Below are 21,769 nucleotides of genomic sequence, written 5' to 3' on the forward strand. Positions count from 1 at the left end.
AGGTCACAAAATTTGGATGACGCCACTTCCAGATATGGAAGATAAGTTAGGGTAGACGCCACAAGGGTTTAATCTTGATAAGTCTGAGATTGGTTCGACAAGGTGTTAGTCGATGAATACGACTAACTTTTGTGTATAAAACTTGTGTAAATTGTATCAAACTCCTCCAATTTATGGTTATTTTGTAGTGTTGTAATTACTTTTTGTTAAATATTGGTAATAAATACTTAGTACTTCCATTTTTTGTGTTTAATAATCATTTTCTCTCCATTTCAGTTTAATTAGGCAAGTTTGTGAGGTGTTGATTTTCACCCTCTTGCTAATCCAATATGCTGGCTTAGAGAGCCATCAGCTGAGCGCAACCCTCCTCGACTGAGCGCGATGAAGAATCTGGAAGAAGGATGAGCTGTGCATGTTCGCTGAGCGAAGGGTCATCTCGCTAAACACACCGCTTCAGTCCATCCACTGAGCAAGAAAAGCATGCGTTAAGCCGAAATTCACTAATTCGCACTAAGCGGTTCAGAGTTGCTCTAAGCGCGCAAGCACAAACAAAGCCACCTATTTAAGCTTGAAATCAGATTTTGAAAGAGAGTTTGAGCCTTTTCTTGAAGCTTTTGCATGTATAGGGTTTTCTAGAGAGAGAAAGGTCCAAGTTCTAGAGAGTTTGAGAGATTTTGCTGTGTGAAGACCGGCAGAGAACCGAGCTTGAAGAGGAAGCCATCCTGAGAACCTGAGATGAGTTTGTGAATGATTGTGATGTTCTAGAGGTGGAGGAGACATCCCCACCACTTGTATTTCTTCAATCCTTCATCTTTCTCTTCTCTTTGTTGTAAAGGAAGCTTCCCAGTTATGGAGAGCTAAATCCTCTGTTGGTTCTTCCTTGTAGGTACTTGATGTAAATACATGTATATCTATTTAATGATGTTTTGTGTGTTCACTGTGCTATTAGAACTTCATTCTACCATGCTTTTGCCTTGATCACGTAGATGCGTGTGTTTTTAGGATCATTCAATAGTGGAAACTGGTCTGATTCTTAGAACTTGATAGGATGGGACTAGTTTATCGTATTATCACGAGGGATCGGGGTATGGTAATCTAGTTGTTATATGTTTGTCTTAATGCAGTTCTGGTCGAGTTTAGTCCAACAAGAGGAATCTGCGAACGATGCCTGATCAGGATTAGGCTAGACTATCATGAGGAATCGGGGTTTACCATTTCAGGAGACACCATAGAACACATGAGCATTGTTAAGTAGAGAATATCCTTTTAACATCAGACACCTATTAGGAAGACCAACGCGTTACCTACTTGTCTTTACGCATCATTACTCACGCGATTTTCCTTTGTCATAGTTAGTTACACACCTGTTCATAGTAAACACATCACTTTTTATACTAGACACCTATTCACTGAAGTAGCTTTACCAAGTAACATAAGTTCCCTGAGAGTTCGATACTCGGTTCTTACCATTTGATACTACTTGCGCGATCCGGTGCACTTGCCGGATTCGAACACAAGGAACCTAGAAAGAAGCTCTCACAAAATACACACGTATTTTCTCAAAAAGCCAAAAGTTCCTTTTCTTGAAAATGAGTTCAATACATATAGTATAGCTGAGGTGCAGCTAAAAAGACACCAATTTTATTTAATTAAAATTACAAAAAATAGAAAAATATTTGACATGGGCCTTCAGCAACAATCATGATTCTTGGTAGTGCCTCTGGGCCTTCATCCTTCTCCACTTGGGCCTTGTCAAGTATGGCTGATACCATTTGTTGAAGGGTATCCTCTGATTGTTTGGTCCTACTCCTGGTCTTAGGTCCCTATATTTGGGCAGCTTTGGGATTCTCATCATTCCATCCTTCTTGGAAAGCATTTGCCCTCAATTTGAGCCTTCACTTGTTCATGCAATCTTTTCACATATTCAACTTTAGCCTTGCATCCTTATGCTTAAAATCATAAATGTTAGGCAACAGTAACAAATCAAGAGGAGTCAAGGGATTAAAACCATACACTACTTCAAATGGAGAGTGTTGTGTAGTGCTATGTACAACCTTATTGTATGCAAACTCAACATGAGGAAGACATTCTTCCCAACTCTTTATATTCTTTTTAATCACAACTCTAAGAAGAGAAGACAAAGTTTTTTTTACTACCTCAGTTTAGCCATCGGTTTAAGGATGGCATGTGGTGGAAAAGAGAAGCTTTGTTCCAACCTTACTCCATAATGTTCTCCAAAAGTGACTGAGGAACTTGGTTTCTTGGTTTGAAATGATGCTTCTTGGTAGTCTATGGAGATGCACCACTTCGTTGAAAAATAATTCAGCAACATGACACGCATCATCTTTTTCTTACATGGTATGAAATGTGCCATGTTTGAGAACCTATCAACCACAACAAAAATAGAGTCTTTAACATTCCTCATTCGAGGCAAACCTAAAACAAAATCTATAGATGAATCAGTCCAATGATATTTAGGAACAGACAAAGGAGAATAAAGACCATGAGGCATGACTCTAGGCTTTGACTGCTTACAAACAATGCACTGTTCACAAAACTTATGCACATCATGTTTCATATGTGGCCAATAGAAATGCTCCTGTAACATGTCTAAAGTATTTTAAACCCCAAAATTCCCCATTAATCCCCCCTCCTGAGCTTCTTTCACAAGCAATCTTCTTATGGATTCTTTAGGCACACACAATCTTTTTTCTTTGAACAAATAATCATTATGCCGAAAGAAACCATTTTGAGCAGTATGTACACATGCAGAATATTTAGAAGCAAAATTTGGATCATGGTCATACAATTATTTAATGTGCTCAAACCCAATGAATTTAGTTTCAAGAGTAGAGAATAAAGCATACCTTCTTGAAAGTGCATCAGCAACTACATTAGACTTACCTTTCTTGTGCTAGATCACATATTGGAATTGTTCAAGAAACTCCACCCACCTGGCATGTCTCTTGCTCACTTTGCTTTATCCCTTGAGATGCTTCAAGGATTCATGATCACTATGTATGACAAATTGTTTGGGTAGAATGTAATGCTGCCAAGTTTGTAATGCCCTTACCAGCGCATACAACTCATTGTCATATGTGGAATAATTAAGGACAACCCCATTCAATTTTTCACTAAAGTAGGTAATGGGATGTCCCTCTTGCATTAAAACAACCCATATCCCAACCCCAGATGCATCACACTCGATTTCAAAGGATTTGCCAAAATTAGGTAATGTAGGAATTGGTGCATGCATCAATTTTTCTTTGAGTGCAGCGAATGCATGTTCTTGTTTTTCCCCCCATTTAAATCCTACATTTTTCTTGGAAATCTTAGTAAGAGGTGCTTCCATAGTACTAAAATCCCTAACAAATCTCCTGTAGCAACTTGTTAACCATGAAAGCTTCTTACCTCACTAATAGTTTTGGGGGTTGGCCATTCTTGAATGGCTTTCACCTTTTCTTGATCAACCTGTACTCCCTGTGAGATAACAACAAAACCAAGGAAAACTACATGGTCCAAATAGAACACACATTTATCCATGTTAGTATACAAGCTTTCACGCCTAAGGGCCTCTAAAACTCTCCTCAAATGCACAAGATGTTCATCATGGAATTTGATGTAAATCAAGATATCATCAAAATAAACCACAAAAAATTTTCCTAAAAATTCCCTTAACACATGGTTCATTAATCTCATGAAAGTGCTAGGAGCATTGGTCAGCCCAAAGGGCATAACCAGCCATTCATATAGCCCATATTTAGTTTTGAAAGTTGTTTTCCATTCATCCCCCTCTTTAATCCTAATTTGATGATACCCACTTTTCAAATCAATTTTAGAGAAAACACAAGCTCCATGCAATTCATCCAACATATCGTTTAGCCTAGGAATGAGATGTCTATACTTTACTGCGATGTTGTTGATGGCTTTACAATCTTTGCACATCCTCCAAGTTTTGTCCTTCTTTGGCACTAGAATAACTGGAATGGCACACGGACTCAAGCTTTCTTGCACCCACCCCTTTTGCATGAGGTCTTGCACTTGCTTCTGAATCTCCTCAGTCTCTTGTGGATTGCTCCTGTATGCTGGCCTGTTAGGCAATGAAGCTCCTGGAAGGAGGACAATTTGATGTTCTATGCCTCTTGAAGGTGGTAGTCCATGAGGAATCTCTTTGGGAATGACATCTTTAAATTCCTGCAATAGGAGCTCAACACTAAGAGAAACAGAAATATTTAACTCATTAGAATTTTCAGCATAAATTTTATTGTCTTTGTAGTACAGTAGATAGAGTGGCTCATGAGCAAGTAATACTTTCCTCACTTCACTCGTCTTTGCTAAACAATTAAATTTTCTTTCATGTGTATCACTCTTTCTCTCATGTGTATCACTCTTCTTTTTCTTATTCCTCTTTGGTGCTCCACTTTTCTCTTTCTCTTGTTCTATTTTTTCTCTCATTCTGATTTGGTAATCTCACACTTCTCTAGGGGATACAGGTTTAAGAATAATTTTCTGTTCATGGTGTTGGAAAGAAATCTTGTTGGTGAAGCCATCATGTACTGCTTTGGTGTCATACTGCCATGGTCTTCCTAACAGTATACGAGTCACCTCCATTGGAACCACATCACACAACACCCTATCATTGTATCTTCCAATGGTGAGACACACCTCAACTTGCTGAGTCATTTTTACCTCTTTACCTTCACTAAGCCATTGAAGTCTGTATGGCCTAGGATGGGCCTTAGTTTCCAAATTCAGTTTGGACACTAACCTGGAACTTGCAACATTAGTATAGCTTCCTCCATCAACAATTAAAGAGCAAAACTTACCATTAATGGTACACCTAGTGTGGAAAATATTTTCTATTTGGGTGTCATTCAGTGGCTGCATTTAACTTCCTAACAGCCTTCTCACCATTAGCATATCACCCTACATAGCTTCCTCATCAAGCTCTTCTTCTACTTCCTCTTCACTAATTTCAGATTCACTGGTGATTTCTCCATCTGCCTTCATAATCACGGTCCTTCTGGTTGGACATTCAGAAGCAATATGTCCTCAGAATAAGCATTTGAAGCATTTTATGTTTCTGGTTCTAGCACTGGACGAGGCAAAATTATGTTTGGTTCCAGCACTGGACGAGTTGCCTCCCTCCTTCTTGGATTTGTTGGTCCAGTTCTGGTTGAAAGTGTAAGAGGAGTTCCTTATTGCTGCACTTTTCCTCTTGAGCTACTGTTCAACTTGTACTGCCTCATGCAGCAAATCATACAATTCCATATACTCCTATAATTCAACAACATCTCTAATGTTAGGATTTAGACCATTCAGAAAATGAGCCATTGTGCCTTCAGTTTCCTCTTCAATGTTGGCCCTCACTAGTGCCATCTCCATCTCTTTGTAGTACTCCTCCATAGTCAAACTTCCCTGGGACAGCCTCTGGAGTTTTTGTCGCATGGTTCTGTTGTAGCTAGTTGGCACATACCTCTTTCTCATAACCTTTTTCATCTCAGTCCATGTATCTATCTCTCACCCTTCCTCTATCAACATTTCTCTCTGATTTTTATTCCACCAAACAAGGGCATAGTCTGAGAATTTCGCTGCTGCTAACTTGACTTTCTGCTCTTCAGTATAATCATTGCAGAAGAATACATGCTCAATTTTCGTTTCCCAGTCCAGGTAGGTGTCTGGGTTACTCCTGCCTTTGAAAGGAGGTACATTGAGTTTTACTCCCTCAATTCTGTTCTGGCCCTTATTTCTGTTTTGCCTTGGTCTATCATTGCCCCCCTCTGTTCCCACCATAAGGTCTTCCAGCATTCTTATTCAGTTGGTTCTCCAGCCCTTCTATTTGTCCATAGAGCTCTTCATTATTATAGTTCAGCAAACACTGCATTTGTGTAGTCATCATGTCCAGTAACAAACCTGAGATCCGTCCAGTTTATGATATTCACCACCACTGTCACTAGCTCCTACCATAATTAAGGAACATAGAAATTTGCAGTAAATTAAACAGAGGATTCAGGACCTCGCCGCACTCTACTCACTTGTTTCTCTCTTTGATGGAAGTACACTCGTGTTTGATGCTCTCAATATAGGCTTTTGTGTGATGTTTTTCACTCATGCCTTTTACCACTCACTCCCTCTTAAGTTCCTGGATGAATTAGATTGGACGCATAAGGCAATGGAATAGGAAAGATAGCTTAATTATACAGACTCAATAATAGACAACACAGACTTAATAACAGACAACTCAATTCATAAACAGAAGACAAAAAGACATGGAAAACACAAAACAGGTTGAAGAAACAAAGAAACTACTCAATGACAGATATGAGGAAGAACATAAATAGCGAAAATGACATGTAAACTTCAAATGGTCATAACTTTTGCTACGCTTGTCTGTTTGAGGTCCACTATATATAAAAACGCTCGGAAATGAAAGGAGAATCTCTAGGCTTATGTCCATTATTTTTGCCAAAAAAAATGCCTCTAACTGCCTCAAATCCGCGTTCAAAGATCAAACACCCAATTTTTTTCAACCTATTTCAAGTGGTGGACTCCTAATAAGGATCACATTAGGAGTGGTGGACATGACACTTTCGAGTTAAGCACAAAGGCTTTCAGCAAGAGTGTTTCGGGATAAGGAAGTTCCTTCATATAGGGGTATGTCAATTGACCTTGACCCATTACTTTGGCAATCTTCCTTGCATTTAACTCCTTCGCACTTGATCAATTTATAGACTTGATCAAGGAGCAAGCCATTTGTAGCCGTTCGAGACTGAATTCAAATGTTCCATGAGTGTCCATGTCTATACAGGTATTCTTTCTACCTAATTCAATTTCCTCCATACAACTCCATTGAGTTGTCTTCTTAATCTCTACTTTTGCTCCATTGTCACCAGCTTTCACTTTATAACCATTGAAGGATCCATTGAGAAAGATTTGTTGGTGCTTAGCTATGATCTTGGTGGCTTCCACATGAATTTGAATTTTGAATCATGAGAAGTTTTTAGAGATTGTTTTTGCAGCAAGTCTTTGGAGAAAAGTTGATTATTACTTTTTACAATCTCTCTTCTATTGTTGGTTGTTGGTTCTTTTCGACTAAGACAATTGTCTCTTTTGAGTTCCTACGATTTAGGCCATGTCAAGGATCATAAAAAACAACGTTAGGATCAATGTTGTTTAAGCATTGATGCATCTTGATTGTTGTGTGCTTCTAGAGCGAGAGACACGTTTGTCTTTACGTTCCAATTGCAATCCAACTTTTAATGATCATCATGCCATGTGTGAATTTTGATATCTACTCCTTGACTCAAGATATCCCTAGCATCATGCCATTGATCATATACAACTTTTGATATATGCACTTTGACCCGAAAAACATGATTGCCTTTCTAGCTTTTGAATAATTCTCTGTCGCAACCTACCCTTCGGCGGGAGGGCGACGCGTGACTCGCGGGATGCGTGTTCCACGAAAGGAATACGCGCGGAGTCGCCACCAACGTTTATTTGAGGAAAACGTAAAAAAAACTGGAAAAGACGCGATCTACGAACTTTTAAGCGAAAGGTTCGGGAGTTGTATTTATGCACGGGGAAGGTATTAGCACCCCACACGCCCGTCCCAAGGGACGGCAGCCTTTAATCGAATGTGCAAACGTGACTGTGATTTTTATGTTCCCTTTTTATGTCTTTATATCCTTTATACCCTTTTTATATTTTTTTCTTTTTTGTGGTCGACAAGGGTGTTTCCCTTTGCTCCTACGTATTCCTCAATTTGGGATGAGAAAATCAGACCTACGTAGTTCTTTCTTATCAAGTGATTCTTTTTTACTTAAGAGGTGATCATTTTAAGGCGTTGGACTTTAAAAATGATCCATTTTACTTAGTAAGAAATTGAAATGACAAACTTAAAAAACCTATTTTTATGGACGAGCTTGACTAGGCGAGTTGATTTTAGCCTTAATTTCACTTTAGTTATTAGTCAATTCAATTAAGAATGAGAAATCCCAAAGAGAAAACGTCCGATTGATTTTCCGCTTTATTTTACTAAAAGGTATATTTTTTGTTATTGTATTATTATTTTGCCTCTTTTTGATTTCCAACGTGGTTACGGCACGACCGAACGGTTGGAATTCATTTTAACCGAAGTTAACGGATAATACAATTCAAACGTTCGGTAGAAATTTATTTTATTTTTAAGTTAAGCGAGAAACGACTTAAGTAAAATGGCTTAAGCACGTCAACAGGGGGTATAAAAAGTAAATGAAATGAGAATAAAAATACACGAAACACAATGTGGACCACCATGGGTACATAGAATGAATCGAAAAGCTTGGTTCAAGGTACTTACCCGTTGAAGATCGAAGAACGATGAAGAATGAATGAAGAACGTCGAAGAACGGTCGAAACCTTTGCGAAATTCTTCACGGAAAACGTTACGGAAACGTTTCGGAAGCGCCTCGGCTTAAATTTTCTTCACGGAAACAATTTTTCCAAGCAAATTCGAAAGAGAGAGAAGTGCCTAAGGGGCTGAACCCTTTTCTTCTTCACTTCCTCCCCTATTTATAGCAAAATAGGGGAGGTGCTTGCCACCCAGCTCGCCCAGGCGAGCTCAGCTCGCCCAGGCGAGCCAGGTTGCTTCCTCCAGAAGCAACAACCTTCTGGAGGGCCCAAGTGGGCCTGGGTGCTATTTGCACCCCCATTTTTACTAAGTACACCCCCTCTGCTTTTTTTTTTGGTGATTCTTTTTTCGTAAAGTTACGGAAACTTACGAATTTCGTAACGATACTTGTTTTCTTTCCGTAATGTTACGGAACCTTGCGGATTACATAATCATCCCCTTTTTGACTTACGGAATGTTACGGAACCTCACTTAATTAAGCAACGATGCTTCCATTTGATTTCTGGTGTGTCACGGAAACTTACGGATTGTGCATCAATATTTTTTTGTTTTCCGGCATGTCCTGGAATTTCACAAATTGCCTAATGATGGGTGCCAAGCACCTTGCAAGGACCAAAGAAAAGTCGCATGTCATCAAGCAAAGGTCCCCGGACAAAATTAGGGTATGACAGTTGCCCCTCTTTACTTGTCTTTTATTGGAGATAAAAGGAAAGTAAAGATAAGACACTAATTTCGTTCCTCTCGATTTGACGAGAGTCGCGGGTGACCATAAAATCTCCACATGCAAATGACTTGTTGTTCCCGGAATTTCACAAATTGCCTAATGATGGGTGCCAAGCACCTCACAAGGACCAAAGAAAGGTCGCATGTCATCAAGCAAAGGTCCCCAGATGAAATTAGGGTATGACACTAATTTCGTTCCTCTCGGTTGACGAGAGTCGCGGGTGACCATAAAATTTCCGCATGTAAATGACTTGTTGTTCCCGGAGGGACAAAAGGTGTAGAAGACTATGTCAGTCTCTGCATGCTATCAAGCGTTCTGTCTTACAGATAGCAAAGAATGTTTATACGGATAACCACTCGGGTATTTCCGCCCGTCAGCATGACTCAAAAGTCAGTATGACAGATCTTGTAAGTGCGGAAGATGATGTAAATCTCCGCGTGTCAACGGGCTTGTCGGCCGCGATTAACGAAGGGTGCAGAATGACCACATTGGCCGCTGCTTGTCATCGGGCCCGCCGCCTCTGGATGACAAAAGGGTGCGGATAACCGTAAGGTATCTCCGCGTGTCATCGGGCCCACCGCCTCTGGATGACACAAGGGTGCAGAATGAGTAAATTTTGTCTCTGCGTGTCATCGGGCCCACCGCCTCTGGATGACACAAGGGTGCAGAATGACCAAATTTTGTCTCTGCGTGTCATCGGGCCCGCCGCCTCTGGATGACAAAAGGGTGCGGATAACCGTAAGGTATCTCCGCGTGTCATCGGGCCCGCCGCCTCTGGATGACACAAGGGTGCAGAATGACCAAATTTTGTCTCTGCGTGTCATCGGGTTCGCCGCCTCTGGATGACAAAAGGGTGCGGATAACCGTAAGGTATCTCCACGTGTCATCGGGCCCGCCGCCTCTGGATGACACAAGGGTGCAGAATGACCAAATTTTGTCTCTGCGTGTCATCGGGCCCGCCGCCTCTGGATGACAAAAGGGTGCGGATAACCGTAAGGTATCTCCGCATGTCATCGGGCCCGCCGCCTCTGGATGACACAAGGGTGCAGAATGACCAAATTTTGTCTCTGCGTGTCATCGGGCCCGCCGCCTCTGGATGACAAAAGGGTGCGGATAACCGTAAGGTATCTCCGCGTGTCATCGGGCCCGTCGCCTCTGAATGACACAAGGGTGCAGAATGACCAAATTTTGTCTCTGCGTGTCATCGGGCCCGCCGCCTCTGGATGACAAAAGGGTGCGGATAACCGTAAGGTATCTCCGCGTGTCATCGGGCCCGCCGCCTCTGAATGACACAAGGGTGCAGAATGACCAAATTTTGTCTCTGCGTGTCATCGGGCCCGCCGCCTCTGGATGACAAAAGGGTGCGGATAACCGTAAGGTATCTCCGCGTGTCATCGGGCCCGCCGCCTCTGGATGACACAAGGGTGCAGAATGACCAAATTTTGTCTCTGCGTGTCATCGGGTTCGCCGCCTCTGGATGACAAAAGGGTGCGAATAACCGTAAGGTATCTCCACGTGTCATCGGGCCCGCCGCCTCTGGATGACACAAGGGTGCAGAATGACCAAATTTTGTCTCTGCGTGTCATCGGGCCCGCCGCCTCTGGATGACAAAAGGGTGCGGATAACCGTAAGGTATCTCCGCATGTCATCGGGCCCGCCGCCTCTGGATGACACAAGGGTGCAGAATGACCAAATTTTGTCTCTGCGTGTCATCGGGCCCGCCGCCTCTGGATGACAAAAGGGTGCGGATAACCGTAAGGTATCTCCGCGTGTCATCGGGCCCGCCGCCTCTGAATGACACAAGGGTGCAGAATGACCAAATTTTGTCTCTGCGTGTCATCGGGCCCGCCGCCTCTGGATGACAAAAGGGTGCAGATAACCGTAAGGTATCTCCGCGTGTCATCGGGCCTGCCGCCTCTGGATGACACAAGGGTGCGGATAACTGTAAGGTATCTCCGCGTGTCATCGGGCCCGCCGCCTCTGGATGACACAAGGGTGCAGAATGACCAAATTTTGTCTCTGCGCGCCATCGGACACGACTGTGTCTGAATGGCAAAGGGATGCGGAATGACCAAATTTTGTCTCCGCATGTCACATGACCTCAGGGTCAATATGACAGATCTTGTGGGGCGGCCGACAAAAGCAATGCTCTTGCTCCTACTTATCCTCCAATGAGGAACTCAGACCTACGTAGTTCTAGATAACTTGTGAGACTTGAAAAAGTCTCCACCGGAAGATGCTGACATTTCTGGAAAGGGCGCAGATGACCACATTGGCCTCTGCTCATCAATCACACTTGGGGTCACTGAATGACGAGGTGCGGGTAACCGTAAGGTGTCTCCGCAAGCTACCAGCTTTTGAGTCATGGTAACAAAAGGTGGTGTGGTCGACAAAAGCGAGGCTCTTGCTCCTACGTATCCTCCAATGAGGAACTCAGACCTACGTAGTTCTGGATAACTTGTGAGACTTGAAAAAGTCTCGGTGTTTTCTCCACTAAAATGCAAACATGCTTTAGCAAAGAGACAAATATTCCAACTGATTAGAGCAGCATATGCTTTTTTGAGTGAAAAATAATGCGTCTACCGGGGAAGGAGAGTATGTTGATGAAATCCCCCATAACCATAAATGAGATTTTGGATGTTAGCATTTCGTTTCTAAATGACCATTTAGAGGAAACACTGGGTTCGACAAAAATAGAAGAAATCCACTCAAAGTGTATCAATCTCGCACAGGTAAGTGTTTCATCCTAATTCCGAACCATAGATATGTCATGACTTGATTTTGCAAATTATTTCCTATCAAATCAAAAATTACATGCGTGATCATGGATCAATAGGACTTCCCTTGGGAATGGGTTCTTTTGATGGGTTTTTCGGATTTTGTGTGTTTTTGGCTTTTGATTTTTTTTGTTGGCTTTTTCCTTTTCTATTTTTGTTTAGTGCGGGGCGAAAAAGTCGCTAGCGCACAAGATTTTGGTTGGCAATTTAAAGGGGGAAGACCATTTTAGGTCGTGGTTTCCTTTCCTTCTTTTTGTTCATTTGGTGACAATTCTGTATTGTTCAGATATTGTCTGGTCCAAAGACCTCTCTGCACATTTCTTTTGGTTTCTTTGACCAGGAGCTTTCTTCTTTTTTACTTTCTTCCATTCTTTGGTTGGGAATTTTCTTTCTTTTCTTTTTTCTTTCTCCCACTCTTTGATTGGGAATTTCCTTTCCTCTTTTTTCTTTCTCTTTGATTGGAAATTTTCCTTCTCTTCTTTTTTCTGCTTCCTCTTTGATTGGAAATTTTCCTTCTCCCTTTTTTTTTTTTTTTGCTTCCGAGGGTAAGGATTGACATTCTCACCCTGGGTCAAGGTTTATGGTGAGTCAGGATTTTGGCTCAAAGCTTGTAGAATGGCTAGACATGATACATGTCAGGGTTTGGTTTGGCTCAAGGATAAAAGGGATGCCCTACATTATTTCCATGACACAAATGCAAAAATGATGATTTGGAAATTTTATGCAAAACTGGTCATGCATGCACCTATGCGGACACTCAAGTGTCAAATTTTTATGGTCATGTGATGCTAAGGCTCAGGATTCATTTCCTCTATTTTTAAATCAACCCAATGTTTCCAACATATGTTCTTTTATCAATTTGTGCATTCATCCGAGTCCATTTCGGGCGTCCGGGAAAATTTTCACAGCATTCACCCTTCAGGTGTACACACACATTTTCCAAAAATTAGTGAATTTTTTCAAAGAAAAGTTGGAAATCATCTCTTTTCATAAGCATGTCGGTTTTTCAGCTAGACAACTTATTTTTCTTTTCCATCTTTTTTCTTACTTGCTTTCTTTTTCCTTATTTGTTCTCTTTTTCTTTACTTGCTCTCTTTTCCATTTCATTTTTTTCTTTTCTATTTTTATTTTTATCATGATTTTTGTTTGTTTTACATATATACTTTTTTCGGACGATGTTCCTAAACGAAGAACTCTACACGGCTCCAGAATTTCAAACATCATCGATAGTAATGACATACTAACGCAACAACCCAAACAAAAATGTATGCGCTGTACAAATGACAATCGAAACAACAAAAACAAACATTAGTCTCTCAAGTCAAAACATAACATATAAATGATAAAAGAAATACGAAAGAAAAACATGAATCTGGGGATCTCCCAGTCATGTATCTCCACTCCCTCCCAAGAAGTCAAGCAAATCGGCCATCTCCTCGTCCTCGTGGGCCTCTTCTCCACCGCCGGGAGCTTCTGGGGGTGCCTCTCCTGCTTGGGCCTCGGGCCAATCTTCGGGCCATGCGACCTCTGCCCTGAACTGGTCTGGAGTAGGGCATGAAAAAGAAGCGAAGCCCTAGCTCTGCATGCTAAGGCTCATCTGGTACAGACAATCATGGGTCTGTACATGTGCTCGGTGGTTGGCCGCCTGCTGGCGAACCAAATGCCGTAAATACTGCTCCATGTCAAATGCCCCAGCCTGGCCAGCCTGATGAGGTGGTGGGGGCGCGCCTGCGGCCTGTGGAGCATCACCCTGAGCCTGTCTCTGGGTACAGTACTTCTCAATAAAAGCCCGGGTGATAGGCGGCCGAATCACCTTGGTAGGTGCAACGGGGACTCCGAACGACTGGCAGAGTCCTGTGATCAGTGCGGGAAATCCCAGGGCCCTGTTGGACTTATCTGGATCCAAAGGGTGCTTGGTAGGCGCCATACCTGCAAAAATATAAATGGCATCAGCGATTAACTGAGCCACATGGACGCTCATCCGCGTCAGGATGGCGTACACCAGCTGACACTTCGGCAGGGGGAGGTCGAAATTATGATCGCTGGGCAGGATGTTGCTGAGCAGCAGAGTCATCCATATCTGAGTCAGGGTGGTCATGTTGGTGCGCATGATTCGCACTCGCCTCCCTGCAGCAGTTCGGGCAAAATCCTGCCCCGGTGTACATAGCAGCTGGGTGATGGCCTCCTCATCGAACCCGTCAGACCGGTTCCTCCTCTGGCCATACTCGCATTCCTGGCCCTCTTCCAACACCAACGGATATCCCAGGAGCTGGCCGATAGCGTCGGCATCAAACGGGATCCACTGACCCCTTACCCAGGATCTCATGTCACTCACGCCCTCCTCTGTTGGCCAAGCATTGGCAAAAAACTCAAGGACTATTTCTGGATCGAACTTGGCCATGGGAGTAACCAGTGATGTCCACCGCCGGCGCCCTATTTCCTCCTGGAAATCAGTATACTCGTCGTCCTTGAGCTGGACGCGTCACTCCCGGAGAAACGACCATCCCTTGATGGCCTCGAAGCGCTGCTGGTGTACAGCGCTCCTAAAGCGGTGACTGTCATAGTCAGGAGCGGAACTAGTCCCTTCGGCCGCCTTATCCTTCCTGGACCTCTTTGAGGCAAGCTTCCTTGGGGCCATTTCCTGCGAAGGCAAACATTTGGAAAGTTAGTTTTACCAAGAAATGCTACCCTTAAAACAAAAATGGCATACAACCTCCTCCAATAAATACAAACATCAATGTAAATTTAGAGCAAGCTTATGCGCATATTTCCTTACGAACATTCACTTGCACAAGACATTCTTATAAATCAGAAAAATGCACCCATGTACAATCAAGGCACATCCATTACCCAGATTATTTATATGTACTTCCAAGGTGTATTTGCTACCTACATCACATGCACTTCCTTGGTTAAATTTACATACATGCATACTCACAGCATTTGGGGTACCAAAAATTGCACATGTGCACATTCCGGTATTTCTAATACTTATGCATATACAAACTTTGTGATGAATCTTGGCTATCTACACAATAAGGTGATACATTTCATGCTTTATTCAAGTGTTTTTGCTACCTAAAGCCGCATGCGAATTCAAGTATATTTCCTTTTGCTGACAAAAATTGTATTCAAATTAAAAGGTATATATATATATTTTTTTTGTAATGTATTTTCTTTACATAACATGCAATATGTATATATTTTTTTTGTGAGACATTTTGACTACCCAAAATTTCATGTACATACACCCTAGTATTTTGCTACCATATCCAAAGTGTAAATTGCCAAAGGTATTTTGCTACCTATTTTAAACCTACACATTTATGATGAGCCAAATTCCTAAACATCTAGACGTAGGGAAATTATTGTAGCGTGGCCCATAGCTGATTGCTGGCCAAAAAGGGTAACTTTACCCAATATGCACCTCCTCTTGTGTTCTTTTGCATAAAAACTTTGGTTCCTAGGCCTAGGATATATGTGGGGCAATTACTCTAACCTTTTTTGGGAATGAATGCATGTCCCAACAAATAGAAAATATGTGCAAACCAAAATGCCCCATGGGTTGTTTCCTTACAAAAGTCACGCGCTAATGCCATTGAGGCATTTCACCGAACACTTGGTGGGCGCGCGTTTAGGTATCAATAGCAAGAGAACGGGGACAATGTGGCATGTCCCATTGCTTCAAAATGCATTATAGGCCTAGGGCCATCCCATACAAACCCCCAATCCATCCCAATCAAGCAAGAAAACAAACCAAAATTGCCCCACATATTTGAGCACATTCCCACACTTTAGAGCACAAAAAAGAGATCAAAATACACCAATGAAAAGCTAGAAAGCTTAGGGATGGAACACTTACTTGTTGGTGATGAACCAAAGTGCAAAACGGAATCAAAAAATGCGAAAAATGATGACCCTAGGGCTGCAAACTCGTCAATCCCGTGGGTATGGCTTTTGAAAGGGGGGAAAAGAAGTTTTTGAATGCAAAAACGTCCCCCCTTTCGTCATTCTTATAATTTGGTGCAGGGGTGGCTCGCCCAGGCGAGCTAACCTACATTTTTTTTTTGAGGGGAACATTAACCATGTCCCCTCCTTTCTCATGGATTAGCGTCTTGCCTAACTTGAACTTACTTAGGTTAGAATTAGGCGTTGATTACTTATTTTTTCTTTTTAAAACAAACAAATAGTAAAAGAAAACTGCGAATACAAAGGATACGGGGCTGCCTTGCAGCGACGTTCTCTGCTTGTCTAGCGCAGAGAAAAGGCAACGATCAATCGATCGTGACCCTATCCCCACTTGCATCCATTCCTAAGTACCTGCAAGTAATAAACAACCAGGTATGGCCAATCTTGACCGCGTCGTTGTCTTACCTTGATTGGTTTCTGCTGTCCATGTTTTGTCCTCACCCTAGAAGGTAGTTCAAGATGATCCTGCCCCTGTTTTACCACAACAATATGCATGCGTATGCGTATGCATGAATGTTTTCAAATGCAACAAATTTGAGCGAAAGTTGGTTTAGGTTCAATTTTAATTAAGCGCTTGGGGCATCCCACGAACTGAGCGGAAGGACTCAGGTGATCACAAATCAAATGCAAGGTTTGAAACCAACGTGAGGACTAAAGCCTCGAATCCACGTTCATTTCTTTGAAAGATTGTAACGAGAGATACAACAGACAGGAAATCCCTGGGGGAAATCCAGAAAACGCATAAAGATAAAGAACATGCAGCGACATCCTTAATTGTCCCAGATTCTAAGCATAATATCGCTTGACGACATCAGAATTCACGGGTGAAGGTAGCTCTTCGCCATCCATGTTGGTAAGCACCAGGGCTCCTCCGGAAAAAGCCCTCTTCACAACAAAAGGCCCTTCGTAGTTCGGGGCCCATTTCCCTCTATTGTCCTTGACAGCATGGGACATTTTCTTTAGCACAAGGTCTCCCTCATGGAACTTGCGTAAACGTACTTTCTTGTCGAACGCACTCTTCATTCTTTGCTGGTACACACGCCCATGACTCATGGCCGTTAAGCGCTTACCCTCAATGAGGTTGAGCTGGTCATAGCGCGTTTGAGCCCACTCTGATTCCTTTAATCCGGATTCTGCCATGATCCTTAATGACGGGACTTCCACCTCAAACGGTAACACAGCCTCCATCCCATATACCAATGAGAACGGCGTTGCCCTAGTTGACGTTCACACAGAAGTTCGGTAACCGTGTAATGCGAATGGGAGCATCTCGTGCCAATCCTTGTATGACACGATCATCTTTTGGATAATCTTTTTGATATTCTTATTGGCCGCTTCCACGGCTCCATTCATCTTTGGCCGGTAGGGTGTGGAATTGTGATGCTGGATTTTGAACTCCTCGCACATTTCCCCCATCATGTTGTTATTCAGGTTGGTGCCGTTGTCCGTGATAATTTTCCTTGGCAAACCATATCGGCAGATGATCTCTTTCTTAATGAACCTGACTACCACACCCCTCGTGACGTTGGTATAGGAAGCTATCTCGACCCACTTGGTAAAATAATCTATCGCTACGAGGATGAAGCGATGACCATTCGAGGCCTTGGGCTCAATGGCCCCGATGACATCTATTCCCCACATGGAGAAAGGCCAAGGGGCGGACATGACATTCAAAGGATGTGGTGGGGCATTGACATTATTTGCGAATGCTTGACATTTGTGGCATTTCCTTACATGGACACAACAATCACTTTCCATGGTAAGCCAGTAATAACCTGCTCTTAGGATCTTCCTGGCCATAGCATGCCCGTTGGCGTGCGTTCCAAACGAGCCCTCATGGACTTCCTCGATCATGTGATTTGCCTCCCTGGCATCCACGCACCGCAGGAGTGTCATGTCGTGATTTCTTTTATACAGTATGCTTCCGCTCATGAAGAAACCGGCTACCAACCTTCTCAATGTCCTCTTATCATTGTCGGCAATCTCTGGCGGGTATTCTTTGCTTACGACATATCGTTTGATGTCGAAATACCAAGGCTTTCCGTCCCGTTCCTCTTCTACTTGGCAACAATGCGCAGGTTTGCCACGACACCAAAATTCAATGTAGGGTAGATCCCCGTGCGGTGTTAGCTGGAACATAGACGCCAAAGTAGCAAGTGCATCCGCCATTTGATTTTCCTCGCGGGGAACATGATGGAAGGAGATCTCATCAAAGGTCTTAGCCAATTCCTTGATATAGGCTTTGTAGGGTATCAGCTTGGGATCTCTAGTTTCCCATTCCCCTCTCAGCTGATGGATTACCAATGCTGAGTCGCCGTACACCTTGAGTAGTTTGACATTGGAGTCAATCGCTGCCTGGACGGCTAGGGCACATGCTTCATATTCGGCCATGTTGTTGGTGCAGTCGAATCCTAGCCTGGCTGTGAAGGGTACACATTGATTGTCCGGAGAGACCAATACTGCCCCAACGCTATGACCTAGAATGTTTGATGCTCCGTCAAACCATACAGTCCATTTGTCCCGATCTTCGTCCAATTTTTCCTCAAACAAGGCCATGATGTCCTCATCCGGGAATTCAGGATGCATGGGCTGATAGTCGTTAAGAGGCTGTTGAGCCATATAATCTGCTAAGGCACTTCCTTTTATCGCCTTTTGGGTGACGTAGACTATATCAAACTCGGATAGCAGGACTTGCCACCAGGCGATCCGTCCCGTGAGAGCTGGCTTTTCAAAGATATACTTAACCGGGTCCATCTTGGATATCAACCAGGTAGTATGGCTCAGCATGTACTGCCTTAGGCGATGGGATGCCCATACTAAAGCACAACACGTTCTTTCGAGCAAGGAGTAATTCATCTCACAGGTCGTGAACTTCTTACTTAGGTAGTAAACAACGCGCTCTTTCTTCCCGGATTCGTCATGTTGCCCCAGCATACACCCCATTGACTCGTCCAAGATTGTCATGTACAAAATGAGAGGCCTTCCAAGTACTGGTGGCATAAGCACGGGAGGATTCATAAGGCACTTCTTGATTCTTCCAAAAGCTTCTTGGCAATCCTCATTCCAGCGATCAGTTTGGTTTTTGCGTAAGAGCTTGAACAACGGCTCACAAATGGCGGTGAGCTGTGATATGAATCTGGCAATATAATTCAAGCGTCCTAGGAAACTCGGACTTGCCTCTCTGTACGGGGTTCTGGCATCTCAAGGATAGCCTTCACCTTTTCGGGGTCTACCTCTATCCCTTTCTGGCTTACAATGAAACCAAGCAATTTCCCTGATTTGACCCCAAAAGTACACTTGGCGGGGTTCAACCTTAATTGATATTTCTTAAGCCTTTCGAACAACTTCCGCAGGTTGACAAGGTGTTCTTCCTCAGATTTAGATTTAGAAATTATGTCGTCCACGTAGACCTCGATTTCTTGATGCATCATATCATGGAACAAAGCTACCATGGCCCGTTGATAAGTTGCCCCGGCATTCTTGAGTCCAAAGGACATCACCTTGTAACAGAACGTCCCCCACAGGGTGACGAAAGTAGTCTTTTCCATATCCGCAGGCGCCATCTTTATCTGATTGTAACCGGAGAAACCGTCCATGAAGGAAAATAAAGCGAAATTGGCCGTGTTATCTACGAGGATATCGATGTGTGGTAAAGGAAAATTGTCCTTGGGACTGGCCCGATTCAGGTCCCGATAATCCACACACATTCGTACTTTCCCATCTTTCTTAGGGACCGGTACGATGTTGGCAACCCATTCTGGATACCGAGCGACGGCCAGAAATCCAGCGTCAAATTGCTTCTTCACTTCTTCTTTTATCTTCAAGGATGTTTCGGGCTTCATCCTTCTCAGTTTCTGCTTTACCGGGGAACACTCGGGATTTCGAGGTAATCGGTGTTGTACAATGTCAGAACTCAAACCGGGCATATCTTGGTATGACCAAGCGAAGATGTCTTGGTAGTCTTTTAGCAGAATTATTAATTCTTCACGGATAGGTGCGGTAATACCTGTGCCTATCTTTACTTCCCTTTTTCCACTGCCAATTCCCAAGTCTACTAGCTCTGTTTCTTCTTGATGAGGTCCCATTTCCTGGTCCTCATGGGCGACCATTCTTTCTAATTCTGGGGGAAGTCCCACATCCTCGTTTCCTTCATCTTTCGTTTGACTCATTTCTTGCTCGAAGTCGATAGGCGGGTCCCAGGTATTAGTACCTTCGGGGGACTCGTCATCGGATCTGCCGTTTCAGAAAAAGAAGTAAACATGCAAATGAATGACAATGGGTAGAGACGTAGGAACAGATGAAGAAAGATCCTTGTATTATAAATTCAAAAACAAAAGACACAAAGCCTTAACAAAAGGAAAAACTCTAAAGCCTAGGCCCAACTATAGAGCTTTTAAAACCGTAAAGGTTTACATTATGCTCGTTGCGTAAATGCCGGGGCGTTCCTCCACTCGCCAATTTCCCAGCTGGAAATCAGGAGGGCATTGTCGTACCAAATCCAATGTACTCGGAACACCATCTTCGCATATCGCGACCACTTGACCTTTGTCTCCCAGACCCGCGCTTATAAAGCTTCTACTTATGTGGCAGGGCGGGCTTCCTGATCTATCATCGCCGTAACAATTCCTCCACTTCCTTTTCAATGCTCCCTTAGGCGGCGTAGCATCGACCGCTACTTCGGAATTTGGAGCTAGACTAACCAAACACGTTTCCATGTTATGCAGCTCGCCGGAATGCAGCAAACAGGAATCCTTACGCCCACTATGGGGAATCATACCTCCTTTGTGGGCCTCAAAGATAAACCTCCTAGGGTTGCTACATCCCTCAAAGGTTTAGACCTGCGCGCCTATCGGACTCAACGGCTAACCGCCCCCCCATGATTGGCGAGCGGTGGTTTCACATTGGGCCGATCCTCTTGGAAAGTCAGCCACTCGATCTATTATAATGTTGGACTTTGTGTTTAAAGCCAAGCATTTTTCAAGATGCCCCGGGGCACCCCCATGGTACTTGCAAGTCGCGTTAGGTCATACCCTTTGGGAAAGGGGTTGGAAGACCTTTCCGGGAGTTACCACGGCCAATTGGTGGGCGATGAGGGATGGCAGAGGTCTTCATACGTCATTGGGAGTGGGGTGGATATTCTTGAAATGGCCTCGGAGGAAGTTCCTCATTGCGTTGGAATTGCCGGCCGGGCGAGTTGTGTTTGAGTTGGAACTTGGGGAGCTTCCCTCTGGTGGGTGCCTTAGGTCGCACGGGCTGAACTAGAGGCATTCCGGGGTGAGCTAGAAGCTCGGATGATGTTGTGCGTACTGGAGGTACCATGTGCTGCGGTGGTGACCATGCGGCGTTGAGAGACGGCATGGGCATCTCCTTCCTTCCTTTTGCCCCGTTGTCCCGATTCTTTTGCATTCGCACTCGTGGAGGAAACGTAATCGAACTTTCCTCTTTTCAATCCTACCTGATTCTTCCCCGGCGAACACTAGGTCGCGAAGCTGGATGGCATGTAACTACCAACTTCTCATAGTAGAACACTGCAAGGTGTCTACCATCATAGTGATCATCTCTCTCTCGACCATAGGAGGAGCCACTTGTGCTAGAGTTTCCACGCTCTGTGCGTATTCTTTAAAGGTTTCGCCCTCTCTCTTGAACATATTCTGTAGCTGAGTGCGATCGGGAGCCATATCAGAATTTTACTGATATTGCCTTAGGAAGCGGAATCAGATCCTTCCAAGTACGGATACGGGAAGCTTCCAGATTAGTGCACCAAACCACCACGGCTCCAGCCAAGCTATCTTGAAAAAAGTTATTAACAGCTTCTCATCCTTAGAGTGTACGCCTACTTGCGACAGTACATCTTTGAGATGGTTCTTGGGACAAGTCGTCCCTTCTATACTCTGTCAGTCTCGTGAC

Source organism: Glycine soja, chromosome 1, assembly GCF_004193775.1.
Source record: "Glycine soja cultivar W05 chromosome 1, ASM419377v2, whole genome shotgun sequence".
Classification (NCBI taxonomy): Eukaryota; Viridiplantae; Streptophyta; class Magnoliopsida; order Fabales; family Fabaceae; genus Glycine; species Glycine soja.